This window comes from Acipenser ruthenus, chromosome 24 (genome assembly GCF_902713425.1).
Source record: "Acipenser ruthenus chromosome 24, fAciRut3.2 maternal haplotype, whole genome shotgun sequence".
Taxonomy (NCBI): domain Eukaryota; kingdom Metazoa; phylum Chordata; class Actinopteri; order Acipenseriformes; family Acipenseridae; genus Acipenser; species Acipenser ruthenus.
Genome location: NC_081212.1, coordinates 17,649,819 through 17,667,018, shown reverse-complemented (window position 1 = coordinate 17,667,018; position 17,200 = coordinate 17,649,819). Strand labels below are relative to the sequence as shown.

Below are 17,200 nucleotides of genomic sequence, written 5' to 3'. Positions count from 1 at the left end.
ACAAATCATAGCAAGAGAAAATGTCTATACATTTTTTTTAATTCATCCTGAATGTGACATTGAAACTGCCGTTACCTTTGGTGTGAACTGTTCAGTGATTCTACTACGGGTTCCCATAGCAGAAAATATCTAATTGTATCTCTGTTACCACAATGTCATCAGAGGGCAGAATTCTAGAATAGTTCTGGCTTTTGCAGCTGTGCATTAATGGTCTGAGATGAGAGAAAAAAAATGGAATGTCAACATTTTCAAGAGGCAAGAGGTTACAATGTACTCATATTAAACACATTGCAGCCAGAATGAACATAATTATGTAGGTACCTAAGTCAGTATTATTAATAATAATAATAATGATGATGATGATGATGATGATGATGATGATGATGATGATGATGATGATATTATCATCATTATTATTATTATTATTATTATTATTATTATTATTATTATTATTATTATTTTACTGCCTCCTTACCTTTTTATGGTGTTGTGGCAGAGAAGGGGGAGGAAATAAGTGCAAATGTAGTCCTGGAGGATATAGGACTAAATCCCCCAGGATACCTTGGGGCTGATTGGCTTTTAAGCCAATAATGAGACGCACCTGCCTGTGATCAAGCAGGCAGGTGTATATAAAAACAGGGAGGAAATGTGTTAGTTTGTGTGTGTGAAGGCCTAGGCCTGTGGAGAGACCTGTGTGAGAGTGAAAGGTATTGTAGGTAACTTGTTTGAGAACAAGTGGGTTTGGTTACCAGTAAATGGCTTAGTCATCTGGTTTTATAGCTAGAACTGTTAAAGGGTTAGCTAGTGCTCCAACTTGAGGTTAGGATTTATTTTGTTTGTTTTGTTTTCAATAAATATACAGGCACCATCCTGTTTGAACTCCATATATATATATATATATACATATATATATATATATATATATATATATATATAAAACAAAGGCTAGATCAGCGAAAGTGTCTTAGAAGGAAGAACCAGTGTCTACCACTTTGCTTTGCTGCAAAAAACCCTTATCAGTGTGCTGCTTGTGTTCAAATTAAAGACAGATTGGCTGATGTAGCCTACATTGCATATGTTTATAGCAGGCAACTAGAACAGAGGAGCAGCTTATGAGCTCAATAGTCAAAACACCTTAACAGCCTTTCTCCCTCTGTGTGCCTTTATTCAGTGTTCAGTTTCCATTTGTACCCTCCCTGTGCTAAGCATGAAATGAGGTCTATTTATAAATGTTTTTTTTTACTGAAGTAACCAGGACTGTGGACAAAGTATTCAAAGTTGGGCATTATCTAATCGTATCTATAACTCAAAAAAAAAAATGAAACGTAAAAGTTATAAGAATGAAAAGCTTTGGCTAGTGCCTTCATCAGTGTAATTCCATTTTTCTATTGGAGCATAAGCTTTAATTGTCTGTTTCTAGACACCGGTTCGCACTAATCTTGGACTACCTTATCTAAAGTAACATGTAGAAGTTTAAGATTAGTGGTAATTCAGTGACTGTGAAGCCAGTCGTACGTCCTCTTATATAATCTTATCATAACTAAACTGGGTTCTTTTGTAGCTTACATGAAGTTGCATGTCGTCTCTCTAAGCAGTCACACAGGGAGCTTAACAGCCTCTTAAAAGATGAGAACCAGCTGTAGGTGGCCATGCCAAAATCAGAGGTCACTAGTTTAGATCAAATACAAAAAAAAAAAATCCTGTTTCCTTAAAGTATTATCAATTATTTTGCTTTTTCATTCACTATTTTTTGCCCAGCTCCCCACTAAGACCCCTGCATTCGCCTGTGTAGGTTTCCAATGCAATTTTCTAAAACAATTATAAGAACAGTTACAAATGGAGGCCATTCAGCCCATCTATGCTTGTCCGGTTCCTTGTAGCTGACTGATCTCTGAACTTTGTCAAGGTGGGTCTTAAAGGATCCAAGTGATTCTACCTCAATAACATGACTAGGCAGCCCAGTCCATACCATCACCCTGAATGACTGTATGAAGTATAAACGCATACAAATTCTGTTTCAGTTTGTAAGGAGTTGACATCCCAGCCCATTGCATTGAATGGGAAGGCGAGGGCTGGACGCGAACCGCAAACCATACAGACAAATGTCTTACCATTCAGCTAAAGAACAAGCTCTGTTTGAGAGGTAAGCACGGGTCTTATGCTGATGTCAGTTTTATTGACTCATCAGCTGCTAAGAGGAGATTCATTACGTTATTTAAAGAGCTTTGTCGACTGAAATAAAATAAAAAAAATCATTAAATGTTTCTAGACTGTTTAAAAAAAAGTCAAGTTTAATTTAACTTCATTCAAAAACCACAGAGCCACTGAGTCAGTTTTCCAATTGAGTGTGAGAAAACAACATCTCTGAAAACTCTTAGAAAGTGAAATGTTTGCACTGACCTGATTTAATATTATCCTCCTTCACAGGCAGACTAACTAAAAAAGGAATATAAATTGACAGCATGAATAGTAGATGACTGCATGCTGGAAATACGAACCTCATTAGTTCCCTCTTGTGGCAATATACATATATACATAAAAACATATATACAGTGCTCCCCTTTATAATGCTGTAGTCGGGAGCCATAGTTAAGAGACCGTGATGTTTGTGTTCCGTCTTGTAACGAGAATGCTAGTGTTGGTGTAATGGCATTATGGGGCAAATGGGAGCCGTGACCGTACCGCCTTATAATGTGTTCTGCAGTATAAAGGGCCACCTTATAAAGGGGGAGCACTATACATATGTGTATATGAAGTTACCAAGTAATACTAAATATACAAACATCTGTACAGTACATAACATAGTATCATGTCCTAGAAACATGGTCAATAAAGACTTTACTTTTGCTTGGCAGTTTTTTTTTCAATTGGCAGTTGACAATATGCCCTTCATAGAGAATCCTTATTTGATGCTTGTCTCTAATAAAATACAAAATGTTTATGTCAAATGATAGTTGACAATACAGCCCTCATAAAAATGACTCTTTTCAGGAGTTGTTGAAACTTATAGGCAAGATGGCTTTGACATTTTTGAACAGGACAACGTTCACATTGGCTTGGTTCCGCCGCCATGCCATTGAGGCAGGCACAGCTATGTAAATCCTGGCCTGTGTTTAAATATACCTCTGAGCGCCATTATGGATTCCCAGGTGGTTTGGCATGTCCAGGTGAGACTGATATCCCCTAGGGTTTTACCCTCAGTAAACATGGGGCTGAAGCCAAAGTTTCTCCTACATATTAAGGGAAGTAGGCTCCCTCAGTGGCTGGATTAAAATACTGCTACCTCTCCAGTCTTTTCCCTTTTTGGATCACACACTTTTACACAGAGAGCTTTCTGAATATATTGTCCTATGCAAATCATGTCTACTACTCTCTCACAATGCCCATTGTCCTTTATTTCCACATTCCAGAAAGTACTGTGAGGCTGTTGGCAGACTTACTGGCAGACTGCCAGCTTACTGTTGTTGCAGGTTCTGTAGCAGGAATGCGTTTGTTGGGCACTCAGTATTAGTGGCAGGTTTTAAAGGGGGGAGCGTGTGTCCAAACATCTAAAATGATTTTTGTTACAAAAAGCTCTTTATTCTGCGAGAGTGCACACAGAAAAGTGAAGTTAAAATGTAGGATACAGACTAGTAGCACATTTTATAAAACTCTGGTGGGACGCCAGTTTTAAATGCTTGTTCCCATAATATTCACTAGATGTTAACCACAAAAACTGCCAAATTGTTTATTTTAAAGTCTTGCGGTTGGAAAACAGTAAACGGGATGTTTGCTTGTCCATAGCACACAATGGATGGAAAATTTTTGTTTGGAGAGAACTACTTTGGAACACTGAGTTTAAGTCCAAAGGCAAGAGACCTCAATAAAGCTGCACTCATGGTATGTTTAAGAGCACAATATCACTCTTGAGAGATAGCTTAGCTAAGAAACTAATGGAGCCCCCTGGGAAGGCAGTACTGGACACTTTGAAATCCCCAGTTTGCCAGAACATTAATCGCTTTAACCAGCCAAGAAATCTGAAGCTATTGTGACTAAAATGAGGGTGGGGGAGCAGTTTGAAGCAAAATGGAGTTACTTTTGTAATAAGAAAGTATGAAAAATGTGTTGTGAGGAAAAAAAAATATGATTTGGCAGTACTTTGGTCCCTCAATTATTATTATTTTTTTTTTTCTTTGCGAGGGCCACGGGCTTACTACATTCTATCATAGTTTCTCTTATTTGTTTAACTTGGTGGAGTCTAGGTATGAATCCACACACTCCAATGCAAGCAGCTTAACCACTACCAAGTTTTTGGCACAAACAGTTTTATAAAAGTCAACCCGTCGTATGTAGGGTGTTATTGTATAACAAATGTCTGCAGATTCGGAGACAGCAATGCAAATGAAGCTGAGCGGTTCTGGCTTCTCAAACTGTGCGAATGATGATTCTTACACAATGAGACACCCTACACATCACCGCCACCGATAGTAACATTGGATAGTCAAAGATTAGTGCTAACTGGGGTCTGTGAAAGCAGCTGATAATGGTAGTATGGGTTGCGATGTGTATAAACCTACACCCTGGTACTCTTTCATTATCCTAAAATCACAGATAATCTACTACTTTGAAAAAAGTAAAACTCCTGTTTGCTTTGTTGGTGGCACTGCTGAGCCGAGCAGTTACTCAGAGTTCTATTAGAATACTGGAAAGCATTGTCAATGCATCACCAGCTCTAATAGTTTCCATGGTAACAATAATTGCAGGACTGGCACAAGGAACAGTGACAGTTTGTGTCCTAAGGAGCTTTCAACTCATTCCGATTTTTATCTTTAGGAAGAAGAAAGAAGGTGATAACGAGCCCATCATTTTAGGGAGAATGAGGGGTGAGTGAGAAACAAATGGAGGGGCTGGTCGAGATAGAGTTGGGTGTAAAGAGGGGGGAGGGTAGGGTCAGGCTCCGTGCAGAGTGGTCATTATCCCTCATAAGATGATTGCAAAAGCCAACAATATTAGAATCGTCCTTTTTAGATTTTTAGACTCCATACTGTATTCACCAACATCTCTACATTAATACAGAAAAAGTACAGCTGTTATTTTCAACATATCAGAATAAATGTACCTTTGAGCAACAGAGACACCTACTGTCAGAGGCAGTACTGCACCTGCTGATGAGACCAGGGGAAGCGAAGAAGCAGGGTCAATTTTAGGGAATTATCTAGCAGGTAATGACCACTGTGAAAGAATAGCTAATATTCACATTAGCAACATTTTCACTTCTTTTACTTTGGTGGAGAAGGTTTCCCAATTTAAATTTCTTACTGCACATGTTTCAAGTACCATGCCATCTTTAACATGCCACTTGCTTTTTTGAGTTTGCAGCAACTATTGTATCAGAGCAGTTCCTTTAGTTGATGAAGTATAGAGTTCTCCCGCCCTGTTTTCGTTATTTGCGTTGCCAGTCCTCGTCTCACACCTGTCTCTGTTTCAGGTCCGGGGCCTGGGAGGTATGTCCTTCCCTCCACTGTGGGTTTCCGGAAACACGACCCCACCAAACAGATGAATCCTGCATACTCCTTTGGCACGAAACTGGGTAAGGGCAGTGCGATATGAAATCGAGGACCTTTCAGGTACAAGGCAAAGAATATTCTGTTTAAAAGGAATTATTACCAATGCTTGGTGATCCATTTAGAAGCGATTTAAGATGCTTAACCCTTTGCGGTCCTATGTCGGACCAGGTCCGACATTACAATTTTCCCTTAAAACACAGGTCCCTGGAAAAAGCTGAGAAAACCATTCAATGGCCGAGTGTGACCGATAGGCGCCAAGAGAAGCTGATAAAAAGGGCCGTATCTGAGCAATACACATAGCCCCGGCACCACAGAGCTAACACGGACATAAACAAACAAGATAGCTGCTTCTGCATCCAACGCTCAAAGAATATCACAGACATTTCAGAGCTTTTTGAGATGTTCTAGTAATAAAATAATGACTTGGATCTCATTATTGAGGAGTTTGGTGATAAAACAAGTGATCAGAAGATGATTTATTGGTATGCATGACTATGAAGAGGTATGTGAAAAATACAGCGAACAAGGGGCGGGGCAGGCTGGAGATGCAGTACTGAGTGTCCTGTTGATATGCAGTGCCTTTTAAACCTGTTTTACTGTGAAAAAAAATACTTTTAAACAGCGTGTCTAAAATAAACTGCGCATGTGAAAATAAATTGGACCTGACATGCCTGAGACGTGCTGAATAAATGGACCGCTAAGGGTTAAACTAAAGACTGTTTTACTGAGTAACTTCAAACTTTTCAAGAATCGCACTTGAACGTCAAGCAGATGTGTAATCATGCTGAAACTTCACAAGCCTTAGGAAAATGATTCGGAAACGGCTGTTTAAAATGTTCTCATTTAATTTAAGTCTAATTTAATGCTCAGCTATAAATAGCTGCTTTCAAGGTAGGATAGATCGGGTGTACAATTCTCACCTACATATCATTCATGTTATTTGGTTTCCAATTCTTGTATTGATTTTTCATTATATAACGGGCAGTGTTTTGTGATCCACTGTCGTTACGGATTCTGTCCTGTCCCCTGTTGGTGACATGAGGTTAAAAGCTCTAATATCACGAATGTAGACGAGCCTTGCTCTCTTGCATTGTGGTTTGCTCTCTTGCAGTGCACAGGGTCATCAGTTTGTGCCCAGCCTCCACCCTGTTACAATAGTGCCTTGACCCAGATCTTATAGATTGGCTGCAGCCGATTGCCAAGGTGAAAGGGGGGAAGAGTGTAACGGGCAGCGATATTTTCTCTATTAAAACATCTCATTATTTTAAATTTCAAATTTTAAAATATGTTTCTAGTTAGTTCTCCACAAGGGCTTTTTGCATCACCAATGTGGGACTAAAGGTAAGCGGTTGAGACTACCTATGCAAGCTTCCTTGCAATGAAAAACAGTAATACAAAATCATAGCCATTCATAACCCAATTGTTAGCAGGGAAGCTTGCACAGGTGTAGAAGGTAAAACTAATAATCAATGCAATTGAGGAAGTTTAGGATGAGCAACGCGTGTGTCATTACAATCCTCTGTCTGCCCCTCTGCAGAAGTTGTGTGGAACTTGAGCACGTTCTGGAGTTGTGTCAAGGCTGTGACAAACAGTGGTCCAACCCGATATTAGGTACAGATCCTAATAAAGCTGCCCGGAAGTGTATAAATGTATCCTCATGAATTTGCATCTTTCTTTCTTTCTTTCTTTCTTTCTTTCTTTCTTTCTTCTTTTTTCTCTGGATCAGAGCCACTCCCCCGGATGAAAGCCCCAGGACCCAGCTACTTCATTGACAGCAGAGTCACGTGGGTGGGAAACAGTGGGTCTCCAGTCTACTACCTCCAGGGCAAGCAGAAGGACTTGAGTAAGTCGATATATGAAAAATGCTAACTGTACCTTCCAGTGAACTATATAGAGTTTTATTGCTTTTCTTATTTATAACTTGAAGTACCACCCTTTTTTATTTATCTTGGAGACTTTACATTCATATACAATCCAGCTGCAAATCCCTAACATTTCTCTAGAGCACTCTCCTGGAATAATAATGTATTGAGTTTACAATTAAATGAGCACCCCAGTTACCACACAGTTTGGCGCAGTACTGAGGAGAATGGAGCACTGTACTATCAGAGGTGCTTTATGAGATTAGAGTTAGATCTTCTTCTTTGTTGGATAATATAAGACTAGCAACCTCAAGGGTACCTTCATGACAGCGCAAAAGAACAGCTAAAACTGATCAAGACAATGACATCCAACCCAATAAAGGGTTGACTGTGACCAGGCTGACAATGATGTGCTGTTGTTCAAGGTATGTTTCGTGAAAATGTTAAGCAGCTCTCTGTTTCTCTGTGAGGTGTTATGAATTTAATTTAGCGCTGCACTGAAAACTTTTCTTTTCCTAAATAGGGTAATAGCTTTTGTGGCAGGTGGCATAGCGATACATGTTTGTTGATGGATTGGGTATGGTACATGTCTAAATACAGACATACCCTCTGTAAATATGAGCTCTGCACCTACACAAAACAAAACTGCATTACACCACCACTCATTTAAAAAAAAAAATAATACATTTTATTTCACTAAGAAATATCTGTGTCATGATAGCTATATGATTGAGAAGCAAATCCATGAGTTTAAATAAATAGCTTCCCTGTGGTACAAACACAATTCTGGGCTTGGTGCCCCTGCTATTGATCAGGAAGGGCTGGCCTTTTATTCCACTGTAATGGCTGGCCTCACTATCATTATTGCCTAATTAAAGGGTTCTTGTCTGAAATGTTGCACTGTGCTGCGTGGCACATTAATCCAATGGCTTTCGCTCACTTATGCATTCACTTCTTCAGATGTGTGGAATCAGTCTAAGGCTTTCAATCTGATTGTAAATTGCTGTGCTGAGTCAAACTGGATTGTGAATGCATTAATTGACTTGCCTCAGGAGGATTCTTATTAACCACAAGCAGTTCGAATAATTTGCAATGCTTGGGTAAAGAAGGCAATTCATCTGGAAAAGGAGTGACAAGTACTGACTATGTCTTTCAAATAATTTTCAAACAACACTGCTTGATCCATAGGCAGGCTGCTATTCTGTTATTTATTGCTTTAAAAAGAATACTCCGTGAACGTTCATGAGTGCTGTGCTTATTTCACTCATTTGTGGAGCATTTATGCAGTATTATCTATACATATAAAATAAAATGTCCTCACCTTTTCTAAGGTGTTACCAGGGACATGTGCATTTCTGTGATACTATTGGAATAAAATACTAATTATGTTTTGTTGATACATACATACATATTTGGGGCCTCATTTACTGAGGGGCAGTAATTTGGCCAGAATTGCAGGAGGAAAATTGAGATGACTGCTCATGGTATTTTCCTAAATACATATGACGGCATATTAAATAATATTAATGTGTTCTCTGTACACATTACAATATGTAAAAATATAGCTATGTACAATAGTCTCAAACAGTACAGTAATAAAATATTTTAAATTGAAACTACTCTTTTAATCTTAGTCTATTTAGTTAGCCCAAAATAAATCATAGTGTCGCATCAACTAAAGCTGAGGCGATGCATCGATTTATCGATGCACCGTATCGTTTGACAACTACCGATAGTCAATCCTGTGAGTCATTTTTGTGTAAAGGGTTTAAGCGAAGAAAAGCTTTTATTATTCAATTTGGAATCAGCCATTATTTTTTGCATTAAGCGCAGAGCTTCTCTGCTCCGCTCAGGTCTGACTCTCTGAATCTGCATGCGATTGAGCTCACCTTCTCCCCCATGCCCTGCCCCCTGTGAGTGTTTACTGATGGGATTGGATCTGTGCAGGAGTTAAGAGCATGTGCTAGAATTACAAATGCTGTATCGACTGAGCTACAAATCCTTTCAATGTTTGACAATTCTTTTCTAAAGTAAGACGGCAAGAAAGAAAAGTAAAGAAAGTAATGTTTGGGATACTCCGGTAACACAACTAATATGCGTGACCATTTAATGAGATGCAGAGGTCGCGCTAGCCTTTAAAAATGTGCATTTGTAAAAAGCATACCATCTCAAAATCTGCGTTTTAACATATTGCTTTCACATCTGCATTTTAGAAACGTACTGCTGTTATTGTTTACGTTTTACTAAAATGTCCTGGGTAGTTTTTCTCTTGATTGATTGTTACTTTGACTGGTTATGGATTTAAACTACTTGTTTTTTTTTGGGGGGGGGGGTTTAGTTTGACACCCAAATGGTACAAATCAACACGAATAAAATAGCTCATAAATAGTCATAGGTAGCTCATTAGTGTATGGCAGCTCATTATCTGTATTTAACATGCTGCTTTGCATATGTATTATTATTATTTATTTCTTAGCAGACGCCCTTATCCAGGGCGACTTACAATTGTTACAAGATATCACATTATTTTTACATACAATTACCCATTTATACAGTTGGGTTTTTACTGGAGCAATCTTGGTAAAGTACCTTGCTCAAGGGTACAGCAGCAGTGTCCCCCATCGGGGATTGAACCCACGACCCTCCGGTCAAGAGTCCACAGCCCTAACCACTACTCCACATTAATTCAATGCAAATGAGGCGGTATCCGCTAAATCCTTGTTTTCTGCACGGAAATGGGAATAGTAAATATGACAGGGACAGAACTGTGCAAGGTAATTATGTTTTGCATACGGTAAATGCTTCGTAAATGAGGCCCTTAGTGTGTGTTAAGTAGCTGAGTGGTTCAGAGTGAGTTTTTCTGCTCACTCAAATCACAGATGAAATCTGTAGCACCCTGAGCTGCTGCAGGCGTCTCAGTTACTGAACGCATTGTCTATACATACAAACAGATACACATATACTGTCCAAGCAGCACCCATGTGCAAAAAAGTCTAGATTCAAGATTGTTCTCTTTTCATTGGTGAGGAATCACCTGGCCCTTTTCACCAGACAGAACAAGTGTGATTGATAAACTTATTGTGCTAGAGGGCATGAGCTTAGACCACAGTGTCAATCTAATGAGTTTGTTGTCTTAGAGCCTTCTGGCCCAGGACTGAATTGCTGGCAGGGGGTGTTCAGGTTAAGATTGATGTGCACCTGTGGGCACCTGACAAGGTAAACCTGCACACTAAAATACTGTTAGCCGGTAATCAGTATTAGTAGCTGGATATGCCAATGTATGATGTGTGGAAAAGGTAACAAGTTTTTTGTAAATCGTTTTTGGTTCTTTGACTACACCTGACTAAAAAGCAATGCATTTGGGAGAAAGTCTCAGTTTTTGGGTGTTAAAACATGATTACAAATAAGTGTGTTTATTAATAATTGAAAATTCCATTATCGACCATCCCTAATCCAGAACCAATTCCAATCCAGCATCTCGTTGTGATTATTCAATAATTGTACGGTAGTAACCAATACACTGGTGAGTAATCAGGCTTTAAAAATGGAATTTCTTATTAAAAATAGCATTCTCATCCCGGGCTCCTCATTGTTGAGCTAAAGATCTTTTTGTTCTTTGTTCTATTTCTTGCTGCTGCTTCTTGTAAATATGTCCATTGTTTTGAAGGATGGAGCTTCAGTACAATGTATTAGTAGTTCACTAAGCCTCAATCTTGCTAGAAAATAATACTGAAATAGGAACTGCTTCTATGGGTGCTGTTTTAGATGCAGCCACTAGGAACAGGTTTAAAATACTTCTCTAGTTTATTTTTATTACCACTGTATTTTTTTCAGCTTTCTTTCACGTTCCAGGACCTGGAACGTATGCCAATGAAAAGGTGCGCCCTGTCAATGAACTGCGAGCTCCGGTCTACACCATGGGCTCCAGAACGCGGTACAGGCGCTGCGACCCCAACCCGACTCCTGACAGATATTCCCTGCACTCTATGCTTGGCCCCAACATACCCAACAAGCTTTCCTACCCCTCTTACTCCATCACAGCCCAATCCAAGGTGGGCCACTATGCATATGACTGGGCGAAGAGCCCAGGTCCTGGCCAGCATGACATGCCCAGTGTCAACATCTACCTGCAGCGGCTTCCTATTTACTCCTTGCTGGCTCGCCAACCCCCCATTGGCAAGTACAAAAAGAGCCCTGGTCCAAGGGCTCATTGGCCAGATAAGGTCACCATCAACTTTCCTAAGCACCTTCCTACTACATGGGCATCCGGCACTCTGAGTTTGTTACCCCGGTTGTAGTGGATGTCAAGAATTGAGCACCTATAGCTTTCACATATCTGGGGGAGTAAGACCATGACGTGAAGTTTATTACAGCATAAATATCTATCGCAATAAAGACTATATGAAAAGTGGAATCTTTTTGCCATTCTTTTGTATTCCAAGTAACCCATCTGCTGTGTGTGCCACACTACACAACCAAAAATGCACATATAAAATGCAATAATACCAAAACCAATAACCAGGATTACAGGACTGATTTAATAAAAAGCAAAACTGTTGTGACTTTATCCAGATGGATGCATAGGGGAAACATTTCATTTTCACTCAGATGGAGCCCCACAGATTGTGCCACAGTATATTCAGACAATTAGACAGGCTTTGGTCACACTTTATAACCATGGGCCGGTTTTTCAAAATGTTGGTAATCCGATTTCTGCACTTCATCTGAAATTGGGTTTTATCAAAACGTCAACATGACGCACTTTTTAAAACAATTAAATATAATTGGATTTAGCGAGGTGATCAGGATTACTTTTATTCAAAATATCAGGATCATTTTGATCCTACTGAGAAGGTGGGTTTCACTTTTAAATAATCATAGAACATAGATATTTTGTTTGAATTTCAAAAGAAAACACATGCTATATGCAAATAGAGTATTAAGACACGTTTCACATATTTTTTTAAGTTTTGTATCCATGCTGGCAAATTAATGTGTGTCTGATTAAGGAAAAAACGCATTTAGTGGTATAGCTTTTGTCAAGAACAACAGCTTTGTTTTCCATTTATTTACATGTTTTTTTTCAGTGTGTCTGTGTGCTGTTTAGAAATAAAGATGTGGGGAATATGACATATCTTTAATGTGAAACGCCAATGGAGGATCCTTCTGAAAGTAGTTCTTTAAAATGGCATCCCTCACTGCCTGTCCAGCAAGTTGATCCTGTGCATCATAGTGTCCTACCTGAGGCTCAGGCAGGTCATCTCTCAAATTCTCACCTTCAGTGGCTGGTATATTGTGATTGATAGTGATACTGCGCAAATCAATGCAGGATAGAATGATGCTGCATGCTTGTAGCGGATCCATATGCAAGTAAATCAGACAAGCAAATTAAAACATTAACATTCAAAGTGAATTGTCTGAGTTTTTTTATATAAAACACAATAAATAAATAAATAAACCTGTGTATTAATACTCATAATTATCACCTGTCATTTCTTTTTTTTATATTAGACTCGATCATATATAATGGTCTATTTTAAAAGAAATAGGCTATAAACTATTAACAACTACTTCAAAAACCGGATTTCATAATCGTGATTATTTTTAATCTGAATAAATCTAATCCAGCAGTGACATGTTCTGAAAAACCGGATCAAAACGATTCAGATAAAAGTAATCTCAAAACACAAAATATAGGATAACAAAATCCAGACCATTTTTATCCAGATTACAAATTTTGAAAAAAACCTGTATAAAACCTAACCTTTCTGAAGCACCATGCAAGTGTTCCAGTACAATGAATGAATAAAAGATTGAAAGTCTACATCCTAATTTATTCATGTGTCACTGATTAGCACCAGCAATAGATTCACTGGTCCACCTTTTCTTTTGTTGAAGCCTTTTTTTATTTGCATTTGAATACTTTAGTTTGTAATAAACACATATTTCAAAAACCCAATTCACACAAAAACTCGCCTCACAAAACAACCTTCTATGAGTTCCACTCTAGCAGAAGATTTCTAGTGAATCTTTTTGTATTACTGTAATAGTAATAGTGTGTGTGTCTGTAAATACAGTTCTGTTTATTTGACTGAAAGGGCCTTGATTTATAAGAGTATTTAAAATGTACCTCAGGGCTGACAGTTTGGATTGGAGATCTCAGGGTTTATGGTTTGAAGCCCACTGTCGGCTGGTATGCATAATTAAATATACATACTCATTTTATGCTCAATAATTTTGTCACAAGTTTTATATAAGACAGAGCTAAGAATAGTATGGGCAGCAACAAATGTACAAACTGCCGCACGTATCAATGATATGTCCTCCTGTGAATTCTAGCTTGGATGCAAGCGTAACCTTTAGTTACAGATGCCTGTGGAAAGGGCCTGAGGGGTCTGATTAAGCCTGCCGGAGTGTCAGGTTAGAGAACTTTGATCCAAACCATCAGAAACAGTCAGTTTCCAATGTTCAGAGCTGATTGCTCTTGACACAAGATTTCCACCAGGGGTTTTTGGCACCTTGTCAAACAGCCCTGGTCTGAATATGTCGATGACAACTCCGATACTACGTTGCCTGAACATGGCAAGCCGTACAGCCTTTGTTTTTTTTTAGTTTTGGGGAATAGGTGGCACAGCAGTAAAAGGCTTCTCCAATTCCAAAAGATGTATCCAATATAAACACACATATAAGCATACTTCTGTAACGCATGTTATATAATTGAAAAGAAAAAAAAAACTGTACACTAAGATGCCACTTGCCCTTACTAGCCATACGATTTCATCTGTTCCATAATACAAGTGAATTTGTGAGACAAATTGAATTGGATGCGACTTGCTCAATACTTCATGTTGTAATCATTAAACAAGAGGGTTTCTATGGCTAAGTTCACAACACTGTACATGCAGGTGTCAAGTGTTTCAACAATTCCACACTCAATATCCCACTTGTATCACAGGCTAGTACTGAGGACCGCTCAGTTTTACCACTTATGTTAGTACAACCTTGTACTGTAATACCCAACCAAAGCAGTCATTTTGCAGTACATTTTGGTAAGGGAGAAAATACATGGGTTTTAGTCATCAGAACACATCCCCCATTTGAAAAGAACCCAAATCGGCAGTTTGTGCTTGACAGTAACCCAGGACTGAATGACAGGAGTATTGGTTGCTTAGATTTTGGTTTAATGTGTGTGTCGGGGGTATATACAGTGATTCAATCCATTACAAAACCCCCCCCCAAAAAACCCCTCTATTGCATTGTGTATTCAAGTGTATTGTTTGTATGTGGTTGCTTCAATTCTATACCCTTCTGCAGTTGGCATGGAGACAACTTCATACTAATAGTTCAGATGGGATCACATGGCTTTTATAAATGACCTCACATACTCAGGCATCTGTAACTGGTTTAGAGATTTGTACAGAGGAAATGAGAAATGGGTGGCTTCAGATATCTTCAGTTGCATCATAGATAGTGTCATTTCATTTTCAAATACATGTTACTGCGGACACCTTAAATACAGCTAAAAATACAAGTCAGAAGTTAGTTAGAAGAGCAACCTAATACTTATTTTAACCTAATGTATTTTTTGACAATAAACCAATAAGTATTTTATACATATAGGTGTAAGAACCAGTTAAATAATGTGACAAGGCAATTTTTGTAAAAAACAAGGAAACAAACAAACAACCTCCCCCCACACCCAACCCCCCAAAACAAATGAAAGAAAGCATCCCGAAACATCACTGAAGGGGATTAGCATATGTGAAATAGATATTTGAAAAGGATCTGTATAAATCATAACCAGATGTGAAGATGTGGCAGGGCAACATTTTATTTTACTGGCCCGGTAATGGAACTTGACAGGAAGAATCATACAGTATAGTTTTGTTCAAAGACACTGTGTCTATTTGGATCTCAGTAACGTCACCGCGAAATGTATATACTGTGCCTGTTTTTACTGTATGATTATTGTAATTGGTAATTTTAATAAGTGGGTCCATAAATGAGCCTGGAGTTAAGGAGCAGTATTAGATCCGTCCCTGTGTTGAGGATTAAAATAGACCCCACTTTGTCAAAGAGTGTGGTCTTTATCATTGATCTGGCCTTTACCCAACAGTCCACTACAAACTACTACAAACTGCATAAATGTGCAACACACAGCGCAAACTCGAAGAGGTTATTTGAAAAGAAAATCATCAATATAAACTACATCAACCAACATCTGGAATAAACTTGGAATGATGAAGAGCTTGCTAATATTGCAATATTGTAATGAAAGTGTACAACAGAGTAGTCTTCTAGTAAAACAAAGATAAAATGGTCAATTTCATTTAAATCTCCACCGTTACAAAAGTGTCTGCTGGTTTACATTCACCTCCGCTAAGTGCAACCCTCCCTGTGGGCTTCAACTAGCCAGTAACTGTGTCCCTCCTGCGGACTGGTAAAATCACTACCTTAAACACAATCGCATTTATGTACAGTATAGGAGGTTTTGAGTTAAGTGCATGGCAAAAAGATGTAGGTTTTAGAACAATTTAACTTTAATTTAAATACTGTGTTTCCCATTGTCCACCCTGTTGTGTTTTCATAAAGAAAAATGGGCTTAAATCATACAGAGGATACTTGTGGAAAACTGGTATATGCTTAATGGCCGTGATTTGACTGCTAAATGCTAAGCTATCAGCGTTCTACAAGAAGAGAAAGGACAAGCACTGTGTGCAATATCATACATGGCTTGACGCCTGTGACTGTAAATGAAAAAAAAATCTACTGCTCTACTTCTGGCATTTGTTTAGCAGGCGAGTTATACTTTTTGATTTTGGTATTTCTGGAGCACATGTTGTGATTGAAGTTGGTTGGTCATTCATTCAACTGCACAACAATTAACATACCTCTTGAATTAGGTCAAGCATGAGAATGGTATGACTAAGAAACACCTAAGGGCCAGTGCACACCATACGCAAACTGAATGAAAACAAATTGAAGCCTATACACGATTTTACAATGTTCGCATCGCCTGTGTGTGCAGTAGTCCATTTAAATCAACTGTTTTTTTTTTCTTTGCTCTGTGGGCCCTAACGTTATAGTACTGAAATGTACTGACAAGTGCCATTATTTAAGGAAATAATTGACTGAACAGCAGATAGGCGACTCCCTAACTCATTCTGTCAGTGCATCCCTGTTCTGGTAAGTCAGTCACCGTATTTTAAATCTATATATCTATATTCATAGCCTGAAGTAGCTGGTTTAAAACAAAACATTCACAGCACTTGATCATATGTGAAACCTGCGTGTGAGGCTTGCCTGGATTCGAGTAAAAGATTCAAGTTAATTATTTGACAAACTGTACCCCCAGTCATGTAGTAGTTGTAGGATCACTCGAATACACACACACATTATATATATATATATATATATATATATATATATAGTGTATTGTAAAAGGAACTCACCCACTCGGGTTCGTTGCCCCTTTAAAAACACGACCCAGGACACTCAAATGGATTTTTTTTTAGCGCTCACGCGCTATTTTTTTAATAAACACAAAATTAAAACAAAGTACACAAAATAAACACCTAGCTCTTCTGAGCATTAACTACACACGCAGGAACCTAACTATCACAGGACGGCTAAGCCGTTTCCCTGTTCCATCAAAACTCAACCACACGGGTTTGCACTATACCTTTTCTCGGGACTGCCAGGAAGCAGAGCACTCCTTTCTGCCTCCTTCCATTCAGCAGCCTCGAGCAGACTGCCTGTTCTCCTTTTAAACCCCGCACCTGGGCCTAATTT

The 17,200-nt window shown here is 38.7% G+C and overlaps 1 pseudogene; it reads left to right on the top strand.

Annotated features, from left to right (window-relative positions):
- Positions 1-4,800: 4,800 nt before the first annotated feature.
- LOC117429225 (outer dense fiber protein 3-like) lies at positions 4,801-11,800 on the top strand (annotated as a pseudogene).
- Positions 11,801-17,200: the final 5,400 nt, after the last annotated feature.